Consider the following 19,259-nt stretch of genomic DNA (forward strand, 5'->3'; position numbering starts at 1 on the left):
GAGTCTTTGAGTATTTTGACCACAGGTGACTTATTGTTGCGACTGTCTTAAATTTGGTAATTCTTGTGAGCATTTGGAAATCAAAGCTTAAACTCAATAACTGATACTAAGTGTCCTAACATTTTGCTTGGATTAAAAGTGACTAACTAGGATGAAAATTTCAACATCTTCCTGGAGCTACTTCAGTCTGCTTATTATTTCATTTAATTACACTTGAAACGGATGAGCTTTTCATTTTTTACCTAAGAAAATAGCTAGCACTTCATTTTTCTTCATAGCGAATAAACTATTAAGTGTTTTTTGTGTCATTGTAATTGACGTGTTCTCATGTGAAGTGTCCATCATGTATTTTTCAATTTGATAAATTTACTCCTTTTAGACGCAGTTTATAATTTGACTGATATTAGGCATTTATCAGTTTATAATTTGGAATGAATCCCCAAAAGAAAAAATGAATAATACCCAAAAGAGCAGCCAAAAGCAATAAAAAAGCAGCAGTTCAGCCTTAGCCTACATGACATATATTCTATAAAAAAGCCACAAAAAACTTTAAAATGCATTTTGTTTTAAATTGTTATTTAAAACCAGTTTTTAATACAAAAAGGCTTCTTAGGAATCCAAAAGAGCAAAAAAAAAACAAACAAACAATCAATATCAAAGTCGCCCATTTCAACTGTTTTAAAGGTGACAAAACAGATATAGGCAAAGGGCATTATGAAAAATTTAAGCTTCCAAGTTCAAAGTTATATTCAAAGTTTTAACCCAGATGACTGACGAATTTTCTGATGCGGTATTTGAAGTTTTATATGCAGTAATGCTCGATGAAAAAAAACTACTAATTTTGAAAATTATTTATATTAAGAATGCATAGCTAATAGATACTTCAACTACTTGTATTATGCAAGGGTTCTGAAACGCCACAGCCATTTCGTTTCTACCAGATTTCTACTTCTCTTGATGAATAACGAAGAAGACCAGTTTCCAGCCAGCGACTTGTGGAATTTTAAACTCATGAATAGGCTCGAATGTGTTGTAAATTTAAGCTGTGATTTGAGAAAGACTGATGAAAACATTAATATTTGTGGTCAACATTGATCGCACAGGTGGCGCGCCGCCGACATCTTACCGGCGGCACGCCGCCGACATATTACCGGCGGCGCGCCGCCGATGTCTTACCGGCGGCGCGGCGTGGCGCGCTGTTTTTGGCCCCGCCGCCGCCGGTTTTCCCTCATCGGCGCGGCGCCGGGATCTAGTTATTGTATATGAAAATTATTTACATATGCATAGAAGTAGTACATAATATACAGAAAATCAAAGTTTCTTTATTGCTACTTTCAAATCATCATTTTCCATTGTTAGCTCTAGTTTTAAGGAAAAATAAATCTAAATTTCGAAATCTAGGTTAAACTTCTGCAATTACCTTATTAGAACGTTTTTGTAGCCCTGAAAGCATTTTTTTTCTTAAAATTCATATGCATGAAAATGCTCACAAATTTTATGTGTATCTAATTTAAAAAACAATCAGAAAATACAAAGTTTTTCACGTGTGACCATATAAAGGAAAGATGTATTACCGGGTTTTGGGTAGAAATACCCTCAATTTTAGGATTGACTTCTAAAATAAATTCAATAATATGAAATAAGGGCCAAGAAAAGGCTAAGCACAAAGTTCTTAGATTTTATGAGATAGAAGACAAATTTGACAAGAAGCTTTTGAAAACATTTGAAATAGACCCGAAGAAACCCACGAGAAACTTTACTTTGTGTAAATATAAGAAACACATTATTGCAATACATATTTCAGCATGTTTAATTTCCAAAGTTATACCTTATGAATACAAACTAATGTATATAACCACAACCAAGGACAATTCTCATTGTTTTGTGTCGTACTAAAAAAAAAGTATGTTAAATATAAGCTTTTCCATAGCAAAATAAAAAAAAAAATGAAAAAGATGAAAAGGAAGAGAAACTAACAAGATTGCAAAAAGAAAACAATCGTGGCCAGAGTACTAAACTCTAGAGACAGCTAACTGCAGAAATTATCATTGGTTTTACACAAATCAGGGTTTTATTACGATAAATACTTTTAAAAACAGGACAACAGATTCAAATAAAAGTAATATCCTGAAACAGAAGCATATTCTTCCAGATATATGTTTCGTATTCTTTTGCAGCTTTCCATGACTATTTTACTTTAAATGGTTTAATTTTAGAAGTGCTTCCGACTATTTTTGCGCTGAAATTTAAACTAATCTTCCTCACTATGAATATTGACATAGTTTTTTTTAGACTGAATTACTAAAATACAAAAGCTTAAACCCTTTAGACCCAATGTCATCAAACAAAGCTATTGAATTCTGTTCTTAAAAATTGATAAAGGCACTAAATATTATTGGGAGGATTCTCGTAAACTTTGCAAAGAGTTTGATAAGAATTGCTTAATTAATGCAACTTAAATTAGTAAGTTGAAATCAATACAATGAAATTAGTTAATTCCAAACTGAATTACATTGCGACGGATTAAATTAACATTGCAAGGAGATACAATATCAACCTAATATGCAGCAATCGGTACTGCAATACCCAATTCTTTCATTTTCATATGCTAACTAATATCAATACAGACTAATCGCAGTTTAGAATTTATTCTTACACTAATTTAGCTGAGATTGGTTCTAATGCTCGTCATCATGATCCTTGATGTGGATTTCAAAAAGTTTCTTGCTAAGATATTCACATCCACAAATGTGACAGACGTGAGCTGCACTGAAAAAAAAAAAAAATTACGGCAAAATAATTCTAGTCAAGCGAAAACGAAAAGATTAAACACTTGAAGCGTTTCAATCTTCAAAAACAAAGAAGTCATTTCAACATTTTAAGTGAATGCTTGCTTTTAGAAAAAATAGCCTACTGAAATCAATTATATATATAATAAGTTTGAAAAATTCGTTTAGAGTCTTAGTTTTGAGGGGAAAATCATGCAAGTGACGTCACATTTATATATCTTTCAGGAGCAAAAATTACATTGACTTTCCCCTAGGAGTGGTCCTATCGTTTTTAGTGGTGTACGTGTAACTGAACCACCGTGTAATTGAACTACCGTGTAACTGAACTACAGTGCAACTGAACGCCCCTATAACCGAACCCCTGTGGAACCGAACCCTCATGTAACTGAACCACCGGGCAACTGATCCTCATTTAACTAAAAACTCGTATAACTAAACCCCCGTTCAACTCAACCCCATTTAACTGAGCCCCGATGTAACTAAACCCCCATGTAACTGGACCCCCGGTCAACTGAACCTCTGTGTAACTGAAAAATTGTGCAAAGGGAACAACTGTACAACTGAACCCTCGTGTAACTGAACCACTGAACTCAGATTTTCAGTTCTCTGAAAATATTAGGCAATATCATTGGGTAAAACACAAGTTAGAATTTTTACATGTTCAACCTTGTTGAAATTGTTTGTTTCTTAAATTCAAGATATAAACGCCTGTCAAAAGTATTCATGAAAAAGCTTTGTTTGGCGTCGCCATTACTTCATACGTTGGTACATCTATAAACAAAAGCTTCCCCGGTTTTGCAATACAAAGAACGGGGTTAAGACGCCACAAATCCTCCGAAAAACTTTTTCGCAACGATCCAATTCTTCTCACATGGCCGAATTTAGATCAGTTTCTGTTTTGTGGTACACGGGGTTAAACGGATAAGACACTATCCAAGGTAGTTTCTTTGGTTTAACATATACAAAATTTTTATTTAGTAGAAAGGAAAATGAGTTTATAGTTTTGTTCACGTATTAGCCTGGTGTTTAGTAGCCCATATAATTATTTATATTTTAATGATTTAGTTGTGGTAAATCCGATGTTTTAGTGTGGATAATACCTTTGATTAGTTTATACTTTACAAGTTACACGAGATCATAGCGGCTTGGCCATATAAACCGTCAATACAGAATGTCACAACGCCTAGGGTGTATCGGTCGTCGTTACATAAGGTCATAACGCCTAGGGCGTACAGACCGATAGTACATAAAGTCATAACGCCTATGGTGTTTATCCTGTCATTGGAGAATGTCTAAACCCCTAGGGTATACAGACCGTCATTACATAAAGTCACAACACCTAGGGCGTTTATCCCATTATTACAGAATTTCATATCCCCTAGGGACTACAGACCGCCATTACACAAGGTTATAACGCCTACGGCGTATAGGGCTTCTGGCAAGGGATAAGTTGGTCTGGAGATTGCATTTCAGATTAGTCCCAGCATCTAATTATAAAGATTTTATAGTTGGATAAAATTATATAATGTTTTAGAGGTTACTTGGCAAGAAAAAAAATGAGAGAGAGAGAGAAGAAGAAGAAAAAGACTGTCGTCCTAATCCAGCAATTGAGATAAATGTGCACTTGAACGAGGTTTTGACCTTACTCATCTATCCAACTACCTAGGACCAAAGAGGATAACCGAACCATCAACCAAATAGAAATGTCCAAATCCATGCAAGGTCGTCATCAAGAAATGTAAGTCGTTGTAAATGTACAAGCAAAAGCATCTTAAATCTAGCGACATATTTCCATAGCAGTAACCTTTCATTAGGGCTCATCAGAAGAATACCACCTGCCTTAACGGGTTTTGAGGCTTTACTTTCTTTACCCGGCACAGTGGAGCCTCTACTATAAGATCTTTATGGTATCCCTATGTTAGGTAAAACTTGATTTATAATGTCGTAATTGTTTAAATAATCACTACAGGATGAAATGAAAAATATGAAGTCACAGATTGTTTGTTTACAAAATGATAGAAGATCCTTTTCCGAGCGTGACCACACCTCCAACACTAACAGGGGTGAGGGCCCCTCAACAATGGCCTCGAGAGACCGAGAAGATACAGGTAATGGCAATTCTGAGAATGAGGACAATGATTCTTTGCATTTTGATGACGAGCAGTCGATGGTAGACACCGATCCCAGAACAGACGACAAGATCTGTTTGGCAGAGTCACTGGACCTTGTATACGAAGTACTGGGTGACACCATTTGCCCCAGGCCTACCATCACCGTCCAACAGCCTCGCTCGGCGGTAGAGGTGGTTTTGGCGATTGAGCCATTCAATAGAAAACAGCTTATCACGTTAGCTTTCTCCCCAATGCTGAAAAACTTCATCAAGCAGCGCTCAGAAGAACTGCAGTCAACAACAAAGAATAAGTCATTCTCAGAACGTGGTACTGTCTTTGATCCTCTCGACATACCGGGCCGAGCAAAAAGCTTACAAATGTCAAGAGACACATTTGGCTTCACAGGCGCGCGCAATTCTTTGTTTCGGACTTGCACTCTTTGAGTAAGATTTCCCATTTTTTCCTTAGTTTTTACCCCTTTTTAGATATTGGCAGCTGGCAACCCTGGTGGTACGCAAAAATCATGGAACAAAACATTACAGAAGTGAATTTTTGTATCTTATTTGTAATTATTTGTATTTTAATCATTTGGGTGTGGTAAACCCAATATTTATGGTATGGTATAATACCCATTACATGATATCATAACGCCTACAGTATGCAGGGCGTCATTACATAAGGTCATAACGCCTTGGGCGTACAGACCCGAATTACATAAGGTTATAACACCATTGGGTGTACAGGCTACCATTACATAAGTTCATAACACCTTGGGTGTACAAACCGTCATTACATAAGGTCACAACACCTTGGGTGTACATGCCGTCATTGCATGAGGTCAAATCACCTTGGGTGTACAGACCGTCATTAAATAAGGTCATAACGCCTTGGGCGTACAGACCAGCATTACATAAGGTAATAACACATTGGGTGTACAGGCCACCATTACATAAGGTCATAACGCCTTGGGAGTACAGACCCTAATTACATAAGGTCATAATGCTTTGGGAATATAGACCGCCATTATATAAGGTCACGACACCTTGGACGTACGTACCGTCACTGCATAGTATTGTAACGACTACAGCGCTGGCCTATAGGTCTGTTCTGGCACGGGGTAAGTTTTTCTGGTGATTAGAGTTGAATTTACTTCCAGCGTCTAATTACAAATATGCTAAGCCAACTGGATAACAGTATATACTTACAATATTGAAGAAAATATCGTTTCAAAACGTAATACTATCTTTGACCCTTTCGGCATCCCGGACCGAGCGAGAGCTTACAAATATCATGAGCATTTTAAGCTTAACAGGCACCACACATAAACCCAAAGTTCATTTTGTTACCATCAACTGCATAAGTAAAGGACATAAAGCTCATATCAGTTGACAGAAAGTCATTCTTGGCCTTAGATTCTTCCACACGAGTGACTGTGAGCATGCTATCATACAGTGATCTCACGTTAGGTACTGTCATAAAGATGTTAAAGGCAGAGAACGTCTCTCCTGACACTATCCCAAAAACTGATAAAGTTCTTGGATTCTTATAATAGATGTCAGCAGCATCTTTCAAATATTCTTTCTAGAGCATACTTAAAATTGATGTTTATGAGAAGAGATACTGTCTCGAGCTCAATTTCTGACTTGTCTCAGGAGATTAGGGATAAACCGAAATTATTATCTCTGGAAAGTATTTCATGTTTTCCGCCCACTTTAAAGACCTAACTCAGAGAAAGAGGTTAGGGTTCACTTTCAAAAACAAAATCTATCAGTTCAAAGTGCCATCGTGAGCTATGGCCATATTCAAACCATCCAATTGCATGCTTATATGAACAAATAGATTCTGCACAATTACCAAAAGTCATTAGTACAGAACAATGTAAAGACCATTATGATTCTGCAGCACAGACTTGGGTTCATGCTGAGCGAGAAATCAGATGATTCTCCTGCACAGACTTGGGTTCATGCTGAGCGAGAAATCAGAATTGCACCCTATGTGACGGATCATATTTTTCGGGTTTCTGGTAGACCTGGAGGTAAAGAGGGTGTACCTAACCTCGGAAAACATTTAGAACTTGATACATGCAATCAAGGCAGCTCTGGAAAAATCGCATACCTCAATAAGACAACTGATGAAGCTGATTGGACTCATCAATGCGGGCTCAAGAGCAATTCCTTTCAACAGACTAAATCTAAGGAAATGTCAGTTATAATGCTCAGATCGTGAGACAGGTCTTGGAACAACATAGGTTTAAACATCCTAATTACGACAGAGATGAAAGAGGCATTTTCACCGTGGCTGAAAAAAGATTGGCTGAGTCAAGGCCTTCCTCTAAAGCCCCCTATTGTTTCCAAAACAATATTTACCGACAGTTCAACCTAAGGGCGGGGTGGCTATCTAGAGGACCCACATCAAGACACTTTGGGGACATGGTCTCCAGAAGAGAAATCTCTTCATATAAATTGCCTCGAGACGAGAGCCGTAGCCAATACAAGCAAAGCCTTTGCGGAGGAGCTAAGAAACGAGGTAGTCATGGTAGCGACGGACAACTCGACTGTAGTCAATTACATAAACAAAGAGGGCAGAACCCGTTCTTTCTCCCTAGAGGAGGAATCCATAAAGCTGTTCGAGATTACGATGGCCCTGAACGTTCATTTGAGGGCAAGACATATCGCCGGGTCACTCAATCTAGTAGCCGACATACTGTCACGAGAAGGAAAAGGTCTGCCCAGGGAATGGAGTCTCAACGAGAGTGTCTTCAGAGCCCATTCAAAAGAGTACGGATTGCCAGAAGTCGATCTATTCGCGACTCGATTGAACCGGAAGATCGACGTATATTTCTCACCAGTTCCAGATTCTCTTGCGATCGGCACAGATGCCCCTGTCACCATTGAATTGTACAATGGAAAATGGCAAGTGTTCGTGGGTTGGTGTAGTGAAAGGAAGATTAATCCTCTCGAAACCAGTACTCAGGCAGTTGCAGAATTCATGATATATCTAAAGACGGGTCGAAACCTCGCACCATCAACGATAGAAGGTTATAAAGCAGCAATACGCGAAACGCTAGCTCTAGCTACAGGAACAGATATCAGCAAAGATACTTGTTTGACGAAAATGATACAGAATTTTCGGCACGAGTCACCGCGGACACAACATGATATTCCTGCCTGGGATCTTGGCCTCGTTCTAAGGTATTTTAGAACTTCACGATTTCTTGACTTGTGGAATATTGATATGAAAGATCTTACTCGTAAGACGGTATTCATTACTGCCATCGCATCTGGTCGTCAAAGGAGTGAAATTCACGCTGGTTTTCGAAAGGGTATATAAGCAATGTCAATACTTGTCAATTAGCTGGAATCCACGCGATATATTATATAGGGAAGAGAGCTTAAGAAACTAGTCAAACGGGTTTCTTACAAAAGAGAATTGGATTGCAGACCGAGGTTTGTCACTGCGTTTACAATATTTAAACTTTTGTTTTTGGGGCCTAGGGAAAAAAAAGGTACCTAGGTTAGGTTGTATATTTAATATATACTATGCTTTACCTCCCCCCCTAATATGCAAATATATGGCCAAAATTTGTTTCTAAACTATTATATTTTCATCCAATTTTGTTTTATTGTATTAGCATTAACTAAACTTCACTTCTTGCGTGGGTTCCAGCTAATGGGCATGTAGTGCGATATCCTATATATCAGAGGCAACACTATAGCGTTGCCTATGGTAAAGGCCATACGGCTCCAATGTTTTATTATTAATAGTGTTATTATTTTTTTCCCAGAGGCACTTCATATGGAAGGAGTCGTCGTAGAAACTTCAAAGCGAGCTCATTCAATTGGAAATCGATAGTTCTAGCGCTCTTTTTAAGGGTCAAAAGTCATTGGAAGGCAACTAACATCCCATCCACGCCCACCAGTTCCCCAAACACATCTAATCAAAATTTTGAGATAGCCATTTTGTTCAGCGTAGTTGATTTCAAGATGGACATTATGTTTCTGAGAGGGACACTCCCCCACAGCCAGGGTTGTAAGTTATGCCCTGGAGGCACATAAATTTTATAGAAAGCTTTGTCGTAGAAACTTCAAAACGGACTCATTCAATAGGAAATTCAAAGGGCCAGTAACCTTTTTAATAGTCGAAAATGATTGGAGGGCAACTAACTCCCCTCTCACGCCCACATTTTCCCCAAACATATCCAATCAAAATTTTGAGATAGCCATTTTGTTCAATGTAGTTGAAAATTCAGGAAATTAGGTCTTTGAGGATAACACCGCCCCCCATAGCTTCCAGGGCAAGGGTTGTAAATTATGCCCTGGGGGCATATAAGGTTTTTATACAAAGCGTTATCGTAGAAATTTCAGAAAGGGCTCATTCGATTGGAAATGTAAATGGATAGTTCCTTTTTAATAGTCGAAAGTGATTGGAAGGAAACTAATACCCTTTCCACCCCAATCATTTCCCCAAACACATCCAATCAAAATTTTGATATAGCCATTTTGTTCAACGTAGCTGAAAGTTCTGAAAATTATATGTTTGAGTAGGACACTCCCCCCACAGTCTTCAGGGCAAAGGTTATAAGCTATACCATGGGGGCATATATGGTTCTTATGAAAGGGGTGCTCGCATAAACTTAAGAGAGGGTTTATTTGAATGGAAACTAAAAGTTGTAGTTCATTTTCTCAGAGCGAAAAAAGATCGGAGGGCAACTAGCTCCTCCCACCCTCCATGCCTTTGGGTTTATCGGATGGATAAACCCCATCCGATAAAAATTTGAGGTGACCATTTTGTTAAAAATAGTTCAAACATCAGCTTTAAGTTTCATTTATACTTAGAATAGGAAAATATTTTTTTTTTCGTTTTAAGCTTGATTTTCATATTCAATTTAAGCATTACTCGCTTTAAGATCTATTTATTCATTTATATTATTACTTGTTGTATGTTTTTTGCTATGATTGTTTATTCAATTACGGTTCGTTTTGGGTTTCACTTATTCTTTAACAGTAATTTCTGATCGTTTTGAGTTTGAATTTTAACAGGTATTTGTATCTGCTGAGCTTAAGTTTAAAATGGCCTTTACTTTTCTTTAATTAATAGTTTCTTTAATAGAGTTTTCTTTAATTAATAGCTAGAAATATTCTTGAAGCTTTTAATGGAGCTAATTTAATATAAAGTTAAAAGTTGTAGGGCTGTTCTAGAGCTATACAAAATTTGGTTCAATCCCACTTTCTAGGGCTATAATGATAGAAAGTACGTGAGGGCTAGGACACATGTTGCGGTTGAAGGATAGCCAAAGATTGTTCTTGTTTGGCAACCATCTAGGACCAAACGAGGTTCTTGTCCATTAGTCAGAAAACACCAAGAATTTGGATCTGCAAGATCAGACAATAACCAGTCTGTACTCGGAGATATAATAATAATTTTTGTTAGAAATACATTTTACACCCAACATTATATATACCAATTCAGGGTATATATTTGCATATTAGGGCGTGGGGGTGAATTTTAGTTCTGATATAAATGAGAGGTAAGTTTAAACTTTCCCCCCACCCCCTAATGTGCAAATATATACCCTGCATTGGTATATATAGGGGTGGGGGGGGGGGTTGTATAATTCATTTCCGACAAAATGATTATTATATTTAGAAAGAGCATAAAAAATGCAGGGCTGCCACCAAGTCTTGACCATAAAAATAGTAACTTTAGGTACTTTTGAAGTAAAAAAAGTGACCAAATAGTAACCAAAAGTAAAAAAAGTGACCATATTTAGGGACCCACAAATAACAATGACTGATCAAGATGGCCTGCTTTGGCACCGTTACAAGTTAGCTTCAGAAAACTAGACGCTGAATTTAGGTCTAGATGATCATCATTAGCTTTTTTTTTATTCTCAGATACATTAACTTTATTCATATACAAGGATAACACAAAAACAAAAGCTGAATATTGCACAGTACTGACTTTAAAAAATCACTGCCTTTAAATCACTTCTTTTTCTTGGGGAGGAGCGACGAAATCAAGCTTGCTTGCCTTTCCGACACTTTCTGCTGTATGCACTCGTTTTTCTTGGCAGTTTCTCTTTCTTCACTTAGCCTTTTCGTTGTTGCTTCAACCATTGCCTGGGCAATCCCAATTTCCATGAGGTATTTCGCTTTTATCGCCTTCTTTAGTTTTTAATTAGCTTTCTCGATTAGCTTATCAGTAACTTTTCTTTGTTCAGTGTGAGTTTATGTCTTTGAGATTTTCTTCCAATGCTTCAATCTTCTTCTTTTCGCTTGCTATCAGCTGCTCGTTTTCTTTCTGCTTGGCAAGTATCTCTTGTTTCTCCTTTCGACGCGCTTCCATGTCATCTTTTTTCCTACGCTCATTTTCAAAATGGGCTTTGTAAATCTGACTTGAAGCCCGGCAAAGATCAAGCATCTCTCGCGTAATTGGCAAACATTCAAGTCGGTTTCCTCATCTCTTCAAACCATTACAAATCACTTGCCTTGCATTTAGCATCTTCAAACCCATGCACGTTTTATCCTCAGTTAAAATACGACCTGACTTTGAGAAGGGTCTCTCGACATTGGCATTTGTCATGGGACAGGGACAAACTGGCTTTTACTACCCCAGAGATCTGGGGATACTTCGGGTTACCTTGACCGTCTTTCAGGTAAAAAAATTCTTCAACACTATGTGTAGCAATTGTCGGCTCAGGCTCAAGCTGTAGTAGCGCCCACTCATCTTTGACTCTGTCACAGTTTACAGTGAAAGGCATCACTTGACAGATCTTCAACAAGTCGGAGGAACTTCTGGGAAGCTTACGACTTTCACTGCGAAGGCAACGATTATATTTCAAGACAGATCCAGGTGGAGGCATCTTTTGCAAAATATGTTTGGACGCAGAAACGTAAGCTTCTTTGAGCTTGGTACGATACTGAGCACGTTCTAACTCTGAAAGATTTGCAAGGCATTCTTCAACTCCTTGACCACACTCTACGTTTTCTAAGGATAGAAAGTTATCAAACATGTCTAAATCTGCGACCACGACGCTCCGTCTCCTGTGAATATCTGCCAGAACATCAGGTTTCAAGCACCTACTCAGCAGGATAAGCAGAAGCCTGCTCATTTCTCCATATACAACATGGACCAGAGGATTCTCCCGATGGAGCATTCTAGTGAAGCCAGCAAACAGGTCAGCCAGTGAGACGACGAACAAAACCAGAGCTTTCGTTGCAGGTGATTTTAGCAACGAAACGATTTCAGTATATCCACAGGACTTCATTAGCTGTTTCTGTTTTGACGGAATGTACTTAAAAAAGAACTCAGTAAGTCCATCCCAATACTCGAGGAGCCCCCTCGCTGCTTCTCCAAGAGTAAGCCACCGGTAGGTAACATGTTTCACAAAACGATGAACCAGAAGCCCAAGGGAACATTGTATCTTCGTGTATTCCTCTGCAAGTAGGGGCCACCCGTGAAAAAAGTAGTACACACGAATTACATGGTCAGAAACAGCCTGTCCGTGAACTTTTAAGCCTTTCAAAAAAACATTACGAATCATATGAATATTACAGGTGCCTACATCAATGAGGCCTCTGTTACTACGTCGCAACTTAACCTCTTCATTAAAAAGTCGCCACACTTTCTTGTGGACATTTGGACCGTCGCTTCCCAACATCAGAAGATTAGCAGAAGGTAAATCAGCATTAGCCAAGGAATGTTGCAAATGTGCTAGCAGATCTTCTGCTGTGGCTCTTCCAACAGAGAAATTCTCCATATGACAGCAGGAAACTTTTTTCTGCCAACTCAGACCAATATCGTATCATGACGTTCAGTTCTTTCACACCTTCGGCGTCTGTCGTTTCATCATATAGAAATGTGAAAAAGGAAGAGCCAATGTCTTCAAGTAGCCTTTTTCTAAAATAGGGATACAATGCATCTGTTATTATATAACCGAGCTTGGTTCGCCCAAGATTGAAGTTTTTAGCAGCAGGACCTCCAAACATTGCTCTAAAAGCATAACTGAGACCATCGCACGAAGCTGCTGACATATCTGATACCATATTCTTTAGAGCCCAAATCAGTACTGCCTTTAGCGACGCATCTCTCTTTGCGATCATTTGCAGTTCAACTTGGTGATCCTTTCCGGAAGCAAGAGTAGAATGTTCACAGGCAGCAGATCTTGGCTGAAGAATTAGCTGCAAGGGATTCAGAGAAGCTCTTACATTTTCTACGTGCTTTGCTCCTTGGGAATGTTGTAGTATCGCTTGCCACCCTTTAACACAACTTAATGTTTTGCAACAAACTTTACAAAAAACCTCTTCATCACTCTTTGTGGATGCGCACCAGTCACCCTTGCATCGTCCCGAGTCGTCGACCTTTTTTTTAACCAAGTGGAGTTGAACTTACACTTCCCCATTGCCAGAACCTTCAACACTAAATAACATCAAAATCTGCGAAAAAAAACATTAATATCTGACGGTGCTACAAAGTGGATATTACCATGGCCTTCGTTAGCATGCCATTGAAACAGCCAAAACTGTGTCCTGGACATTCTTAAGACAAGGAATAGTATGGTTGCAACTGTGAAATGATCAGGTGAAACACAAATCATGTTTTTGTTACACTACATATGTGTAGATGTGTCTACATGTGTGTCAGATGTGTATCTGACAAAACCATTTTATTACAGGTTTTCGCACGTCCAAGCATTATTTGAAAAGGGAATGAAAAAAAAGTCCAAGCGCCATAGAATAAAACAAAATAATCTCGCACATGGCCAACCACTGCGCATTATGAGGGGAACGCAGCTCATAGGCCTGATGTGCTTTTCAAGGTTCCTCTTCAAAAAAGTGACTTTTAGGAACTTTTCAAAAAAATAGTGACTTTTTAGGGACGTTTTCAAAAATAGTGACTTTTAGGGAAATAGTGACCTCGGTGGCAGCCCTGAAAAAGGCATCGAGTGGTATGTTTACTTTATTTGTAAGTCAATAATATGAATAACGAAAAATTTACCAAAACTACGTTGTAGTTTTGTTTTAATTAAATATTTAATATATAGAGTTGTTATTTTGGTTAAGTTAGGTTACATTTTGCATGTACCACCGTTATATTTAACCCCCACACCCCTAATATGAAAATATATTACCCAAACTATATATAGGGGAGGTCAGGGTTGTTTCGGACACGGGTTGGTTCAGACACTGCTATAATAAAATCCAGTTTCGCCCGAAAAATTTTGCCAAAAATCAAGATCAAGTATTGACGAGTGGCCGACTTTCAGCAAAACTTTAAAAGGTTCCCGAACACGCGTTTCAAAGATATTCCCTTTGAACCAATTTTTAAGGTATTATTTTTATTTCCACTAATATACGCCAGGCGTTGTAGCTGTGCTATTTACGTGAGTACATATTTGAGTGTTCGCAGGAACTTAGCGTTATCATGTCACTAGCTAAATCTAGCCACAAATTGGACTCACCTTAACTATTTTTTTTTTAGAAGCCATTTTTTAGAAACGGTCTGTGGGGTTGATTCGGACGCCATAGTCGGGTTGGTTCGGACGACTTTCTGAAAGTGTCCGAAACAATCCACTCATGTCAAATTAACCCAAGGGGGGAGAGACAAGCCCAAAGGGAAATACAAAGGCCATTTATAGCATCCGATATATCGCATTTGTGTTTAGCGCAACGATATATAGCAATGGCTTTGCTGTTGAGGTAAATATGGAGCAATCCACATTTCTGACCTGTGAATAAAGTGAACATATCACTCGAAGCCTTTATTATGCTCTTTCCAAATATAACGCTCGCTTTTGTCACAATTCCATTTTCAATATGACCTAACCTTTCTAACCTTACTCAAATATATAGCCCATATTATTCATTTCCCGTGCGTTTATTGATTCTTGATTTCGTCAGCGTCAAATCAATTTGCGGGTAAACCGGTCTTAACACGAGCAAAAAGTATCATCTTTGTGGGTCCTTAATGGGATTAAATAAAAAAAACAAGTTTTTTAAACTGAAAGTAAGGAGCGACATTAAAACTTAAAACGAACAGAAATTATTCCGTATATGAAAGGGGCTGTCCCCTCCTCAACGCCTCGCTCTTTACGCTAAAGTTTGTTATTATTTTAAAAAATAAAGTTGTGAGACAGAGTCAAACTTTAGCGTAAAGAGCGAGGCGTTGAGGAGGGGACAGCCCCTTTCATATACGGAATAATTTCTGGTCGTTTTAAGTTTTAATGTCGCTCCTTCCTTTCAGTTTAAAAAACTTGTTTTTTTTAAATTTAATTTCTGATCGTTTTTTAGTTAATGCAGCTTTTATTTGCATAAAAATTTTACTTTTCTTTTGCTAAATGGATGTCTTTACAAATTAACTTACGTAACTAACTTCTATATTCGTAACTTCTAACTTCTATATTCGTATATTTTTCTTCTGGCAAAAAATACAAAGTTGCAGATTTTTGCAGATATGAGCTTGAAACCTATGTAATATTGTTTTCTGATACGCTGAATCTGACGGTGTGATTTTCATTAAAATTCTTTCACTTGTAGGGGATGTTTCCCCCTCTTTAAAAAATCGATTAAATTTTCTCAGGCTCGTAGCCTTTGATGAGTAATACTAAACTTAATTAAATTTATATATTTAGGATCAGCATTATAAACACATTCTTTTGATACATTTATTGACATCAAAATTTTGTTTTTAAAATTTTCGATTACTATTGAGCCGTATCGCTTGTTTTTTTATTGTTTTTTTGTATTACGTATATGTTATTACTTATATGAGGGGGTTCTCCCCTTATTTAATACCACGCTCTTTACGTTAAAAGTTAAAACAAATTTTAATTCACAAACCCCTGAATCACAAAGACCGTTTAATTAGAATAGATAGCTCTTTTGAAAGCACTGAAAAAAAACTGTAGCGTAAAGAGCGAGGTATTGACTTGGGGGAGAACCCCCTCATATACGTTATAATTTCTGTTCGTTTTAAGTTCTAATATTCCTTCTTACATTTCAGTTGAAAAAATTTGTTTTTTTTTATTTAATTTCTGAATGTTTCGTAAATAATGCTTGGAAATCCGGCGCCCCCTTCATAGAAATGTCCCTTACCCCAAAGAAACATCCTCCACGGAAATATTATCCAGAGTAATCCCCTCCTCTAGCCCCCCCCCCTCCATATTTAATCCGTCCTGAATATTGTTGTATACGTCCCATTAAAAATTAAAGAATACTGACAAGTCCGTCGCCCCCTTCATGGCAATTTCCCTACCCCCATTAAAACTTCCTTCCTAGACAGATCCTCCAACATACCCCCCGACCCTCCCTTCCCTCCCTTTACCAGAAAAAAAACCTCCTGAAAACTTCTGTATACTGCCCAATAACCAATACTATATGTTAACATTGGGTAAAGTTCATAACTTTTAGCCCTCCCTCTGGGAACTTCGGGGGATTAAGTCATCCTAAAAGACATATTTATCATATTTTCGACCATGCCGAACAAAATGGCTATCTCAAAATTTTGATCGAGTGACTTTGGGAAAAAAATAAGCGTGGGAGGGGGCCTTGTTGCCCTCAATTTTTTTTGTTAAATAAAAATGTGAACTTGAAATTTTATTTTCGTTTCAAATGAGCCCTCCAACGATTTTCTATTACAAATGGGTCTATAATAAAACCCATGGGAAAAAAAAAAAAAAACAACAAACAAATAAACAAACAAATAAACACGCATCCGTGATCTTTCTTCTGGCAAAAAATGCAAAATTCCACATTTTTGTAGATAAGAGCTTGAAACCTTTACAGTAGGGTTTTCTGATACGCGGAATATGATGGTGTGATTTTCATTAATTTTATATAACATTTAGGGGGTCTTTCCCCCTTTTTTTGAAAATCAGCCAAATTTTCTCAGGCGGGTAACTTTTCATGAGTAGCACTAAACTTGATGAAAGTTATATATTTGAAATCAAAATTGAAATCTGATTCTTTTGATATATCTATTGGTAGCAAAATCCCGTTTTCTAGAGTTTCGGTTACCATTGAGCCGGGTCGCTCCTTACTTACAGTTCGTTACCACGAACTGTTTGACTAAAATTGAATTTGTGACAAAAGCGATTATCATATTCGGAAAAAGCATAAATAAGACATCGAATGCTATGTTTACTTTATTCTTAGGTCAGAAACTGGGACTGCTCAATACTTACCGCTATTAAAACACAGACAAGTAACCTATTATCATTTCAGATGCCAAGAAATTTTCAAAGGAAGCGCGACCATCCACCACCAAATGTGGTGGATATGAAAAGGGCTACAGCAGCAGTTATCCTCGACAATGTTTCAATCCGAAAAGCTGCCGAAGAGTTTGGCGTTAAGAAATCTACATTACAGATTATGTTAAACGTTCAAAGAGCTTATCAAACACTATAGTTGAAACACAATTAGAAGACCAAGTAGGGACTTCCGCAGCAGCAGTGTCTCAAGCCCTAGGGGCTACACAAGCTCTAGTCACAGGGAGAGCACCAGATCTAAATCTAAATCACAGGGAGAGCACCAGAAGCAAGTAGCCCAGACGATATCAGCAGAACGTGGTCAAAATGTAACGATGGTCTGTTTTGTTAGTGCAACAGGTAACCACGTACCTCCGGTTTTTGTCTTTCCAAGGGTTAATTTCTAACAACGGATGCTGAAAGATGGGCCCCCTGGTGCTCTGGGACTAGCTCATCCAAGTGGTTGGATTAATTCTGACCTTCTTGGAGACAATGAAACATTTTGTGAAGCATACCAGATCATCCAAAGAAACTAAAACTTTACTTTTACTGGAGAATCATGACAGTCATCTCGACATTAAAGTAGTCAACTACTGCAAAGAAAATGGAGTAGTCTTACTTACCTTCCCACCTCACTGCTTGCACCGCTTGCAACCTTTGGATATTGCAATCTATGGACCATTCAAAGCAGCGTTGAGAAACAGTTTTAGTGAGTAATTGAACCTTCATCCAGGCCAGCGTATCTCTATATATGAGGTAGCAGAGCTCAGTCGTGTTCCCTATCTCGAGAAGTTCAGCATGAGTAACATTGTGGCTGGCTTCAGAAAGCCCGGACTGTGGCCATTTGACCGCAACACTCTCTGCCATGCTGACTTTTCTGCTGCTTCAGTTACAGATCGTCAATTGCTGGACAGCCAATCTCAACATGCTGTGCCTGACCCACACGACCCAGAGCAAAGTGCTGATGAAACTCAAGGGCCTTCTGTAGTCTTTTCCGTAACTCCCGAGCAACTAAGGCCGTTTCCTCATGTACCCCCTACAACAACCATGGGTAGAGGAGTAAAACAAAGAGGAAAAACTAGAATACTTACAGAAACACCAGAAAAGGAAGAACTAGAACAAATGGTGAAAAATAGAAAAAGGTCTCAGAAGAAAGTTGTCGCCACCCTTCCAAAGAAAGCAAGAAAACCAAGGGCCACTGAACGAGGTGAATATAGTGAAGATGAATTACCGGAATGTCTATTCACGGATGATACTTCTGATGAATCTCTAAATCTCGGAGAAACTGAACCGGACGATCTATTTGATGTAAATGTCCTAGCCGCTAATGACTTTGTGCTCGTGAAATTTGTCGTAAGAAAAGGAAACATTTTTTATGTTGGACGTGTAGAAGGCCTCGTTGATGCTGATGTGGAGGTGACGTTTCTAAAAAAAAAATGGGACAAAATTCGTCTTTCCTGATCCTGTTGACCAGGCTTCAGTTTCAAAAGATGACATTACCTTGAAGATTCCTTGTCCAGTTTCGACAGGTGGTACAAAAAGAGCTGCAAAAGCTCTCGGCTTCAACTTTGATTTTTCCAAGTTTAACATTCGCTAAAGAAGTTTTGTATAAAGAATTTTAATAATAATTGAAAGTTTTATAACTATATTACAAGGTGTCCGAAGCAACCCATGGCATGTCCGGCACAACCCCACCCTCTGGGGTTGTTTCGAGCGATTTTTGTTTTGTTTTTTAAACCGTTTCTGAAAAAACCTGCGAAGATAAAAATTGGCAAAATTTCTCGTAGGTGTGGAATTTCAGAACACAAATTGGGGTGCTTGAAGCGCCTAGATATATCTGCTAGTTATTGAGATTTTTGAGAAAGAAAAAAATCGTCCGGGTCAACCCCGACCTCCCCTATCCTATCTATCCCCCAAGCGTCTCACTTGTTTCAACCCGTATATCTGTAAATTGAATCAACTTGGGGGTTTTCTGAATAATGGACAAGTACCCCAAACGAAAACCAGATTATCAGCTAATGAAGTTGACAGATGTCATAAGGAAATATTTAAGGGAAATAAAAACTTCTTGGAAGGGTTTTAAAAGGGAAGCTCTCCGTCGATTGTGATGGAGGA

At 38.2% G+C, this 19,259-nt stretch overlaps 1 long non-coding RNA gene across 1 annotated transcript in view; it reads right to left on the reverse strand.

Moving 5' to 3' along the window:
• Window positions 1–2,632: 2,632 nt before the first annotated feature.
• The window catches only part of LOC148956513 (uncharacterized), a 45,048-nt gene continuing 28,421 nt past the window's right edge, over window positions 2,633–19,259 (reverse strand). The window contains exon 3 of the long non-coding RNA XR_016142351.1: window positions 2,633–2,769. This is a non-coding gene — a long non-coding RNA (uncharacterized LOC148956513). The remainder of the gene's footprint in view (window positions 2,770–19,259) is intronic.

This window comes from Artemia sp. Qi Xiang Cuo, chromosome 1, assembly GCF_049724085.1.
Source record: "Artemia sp. Qi Xiang Cuo chromosome 1, ASM4972408v1, whole genome shotgun sequence".
Classification (NCBI taxonomy): domain Eukaryota; kingdom Metazoa; phylum Arthropoda; class Branchiopoda; order Anostraca; family Artemiidae; genus Artemia; species Artemia sp. Qi Xiang Cuo.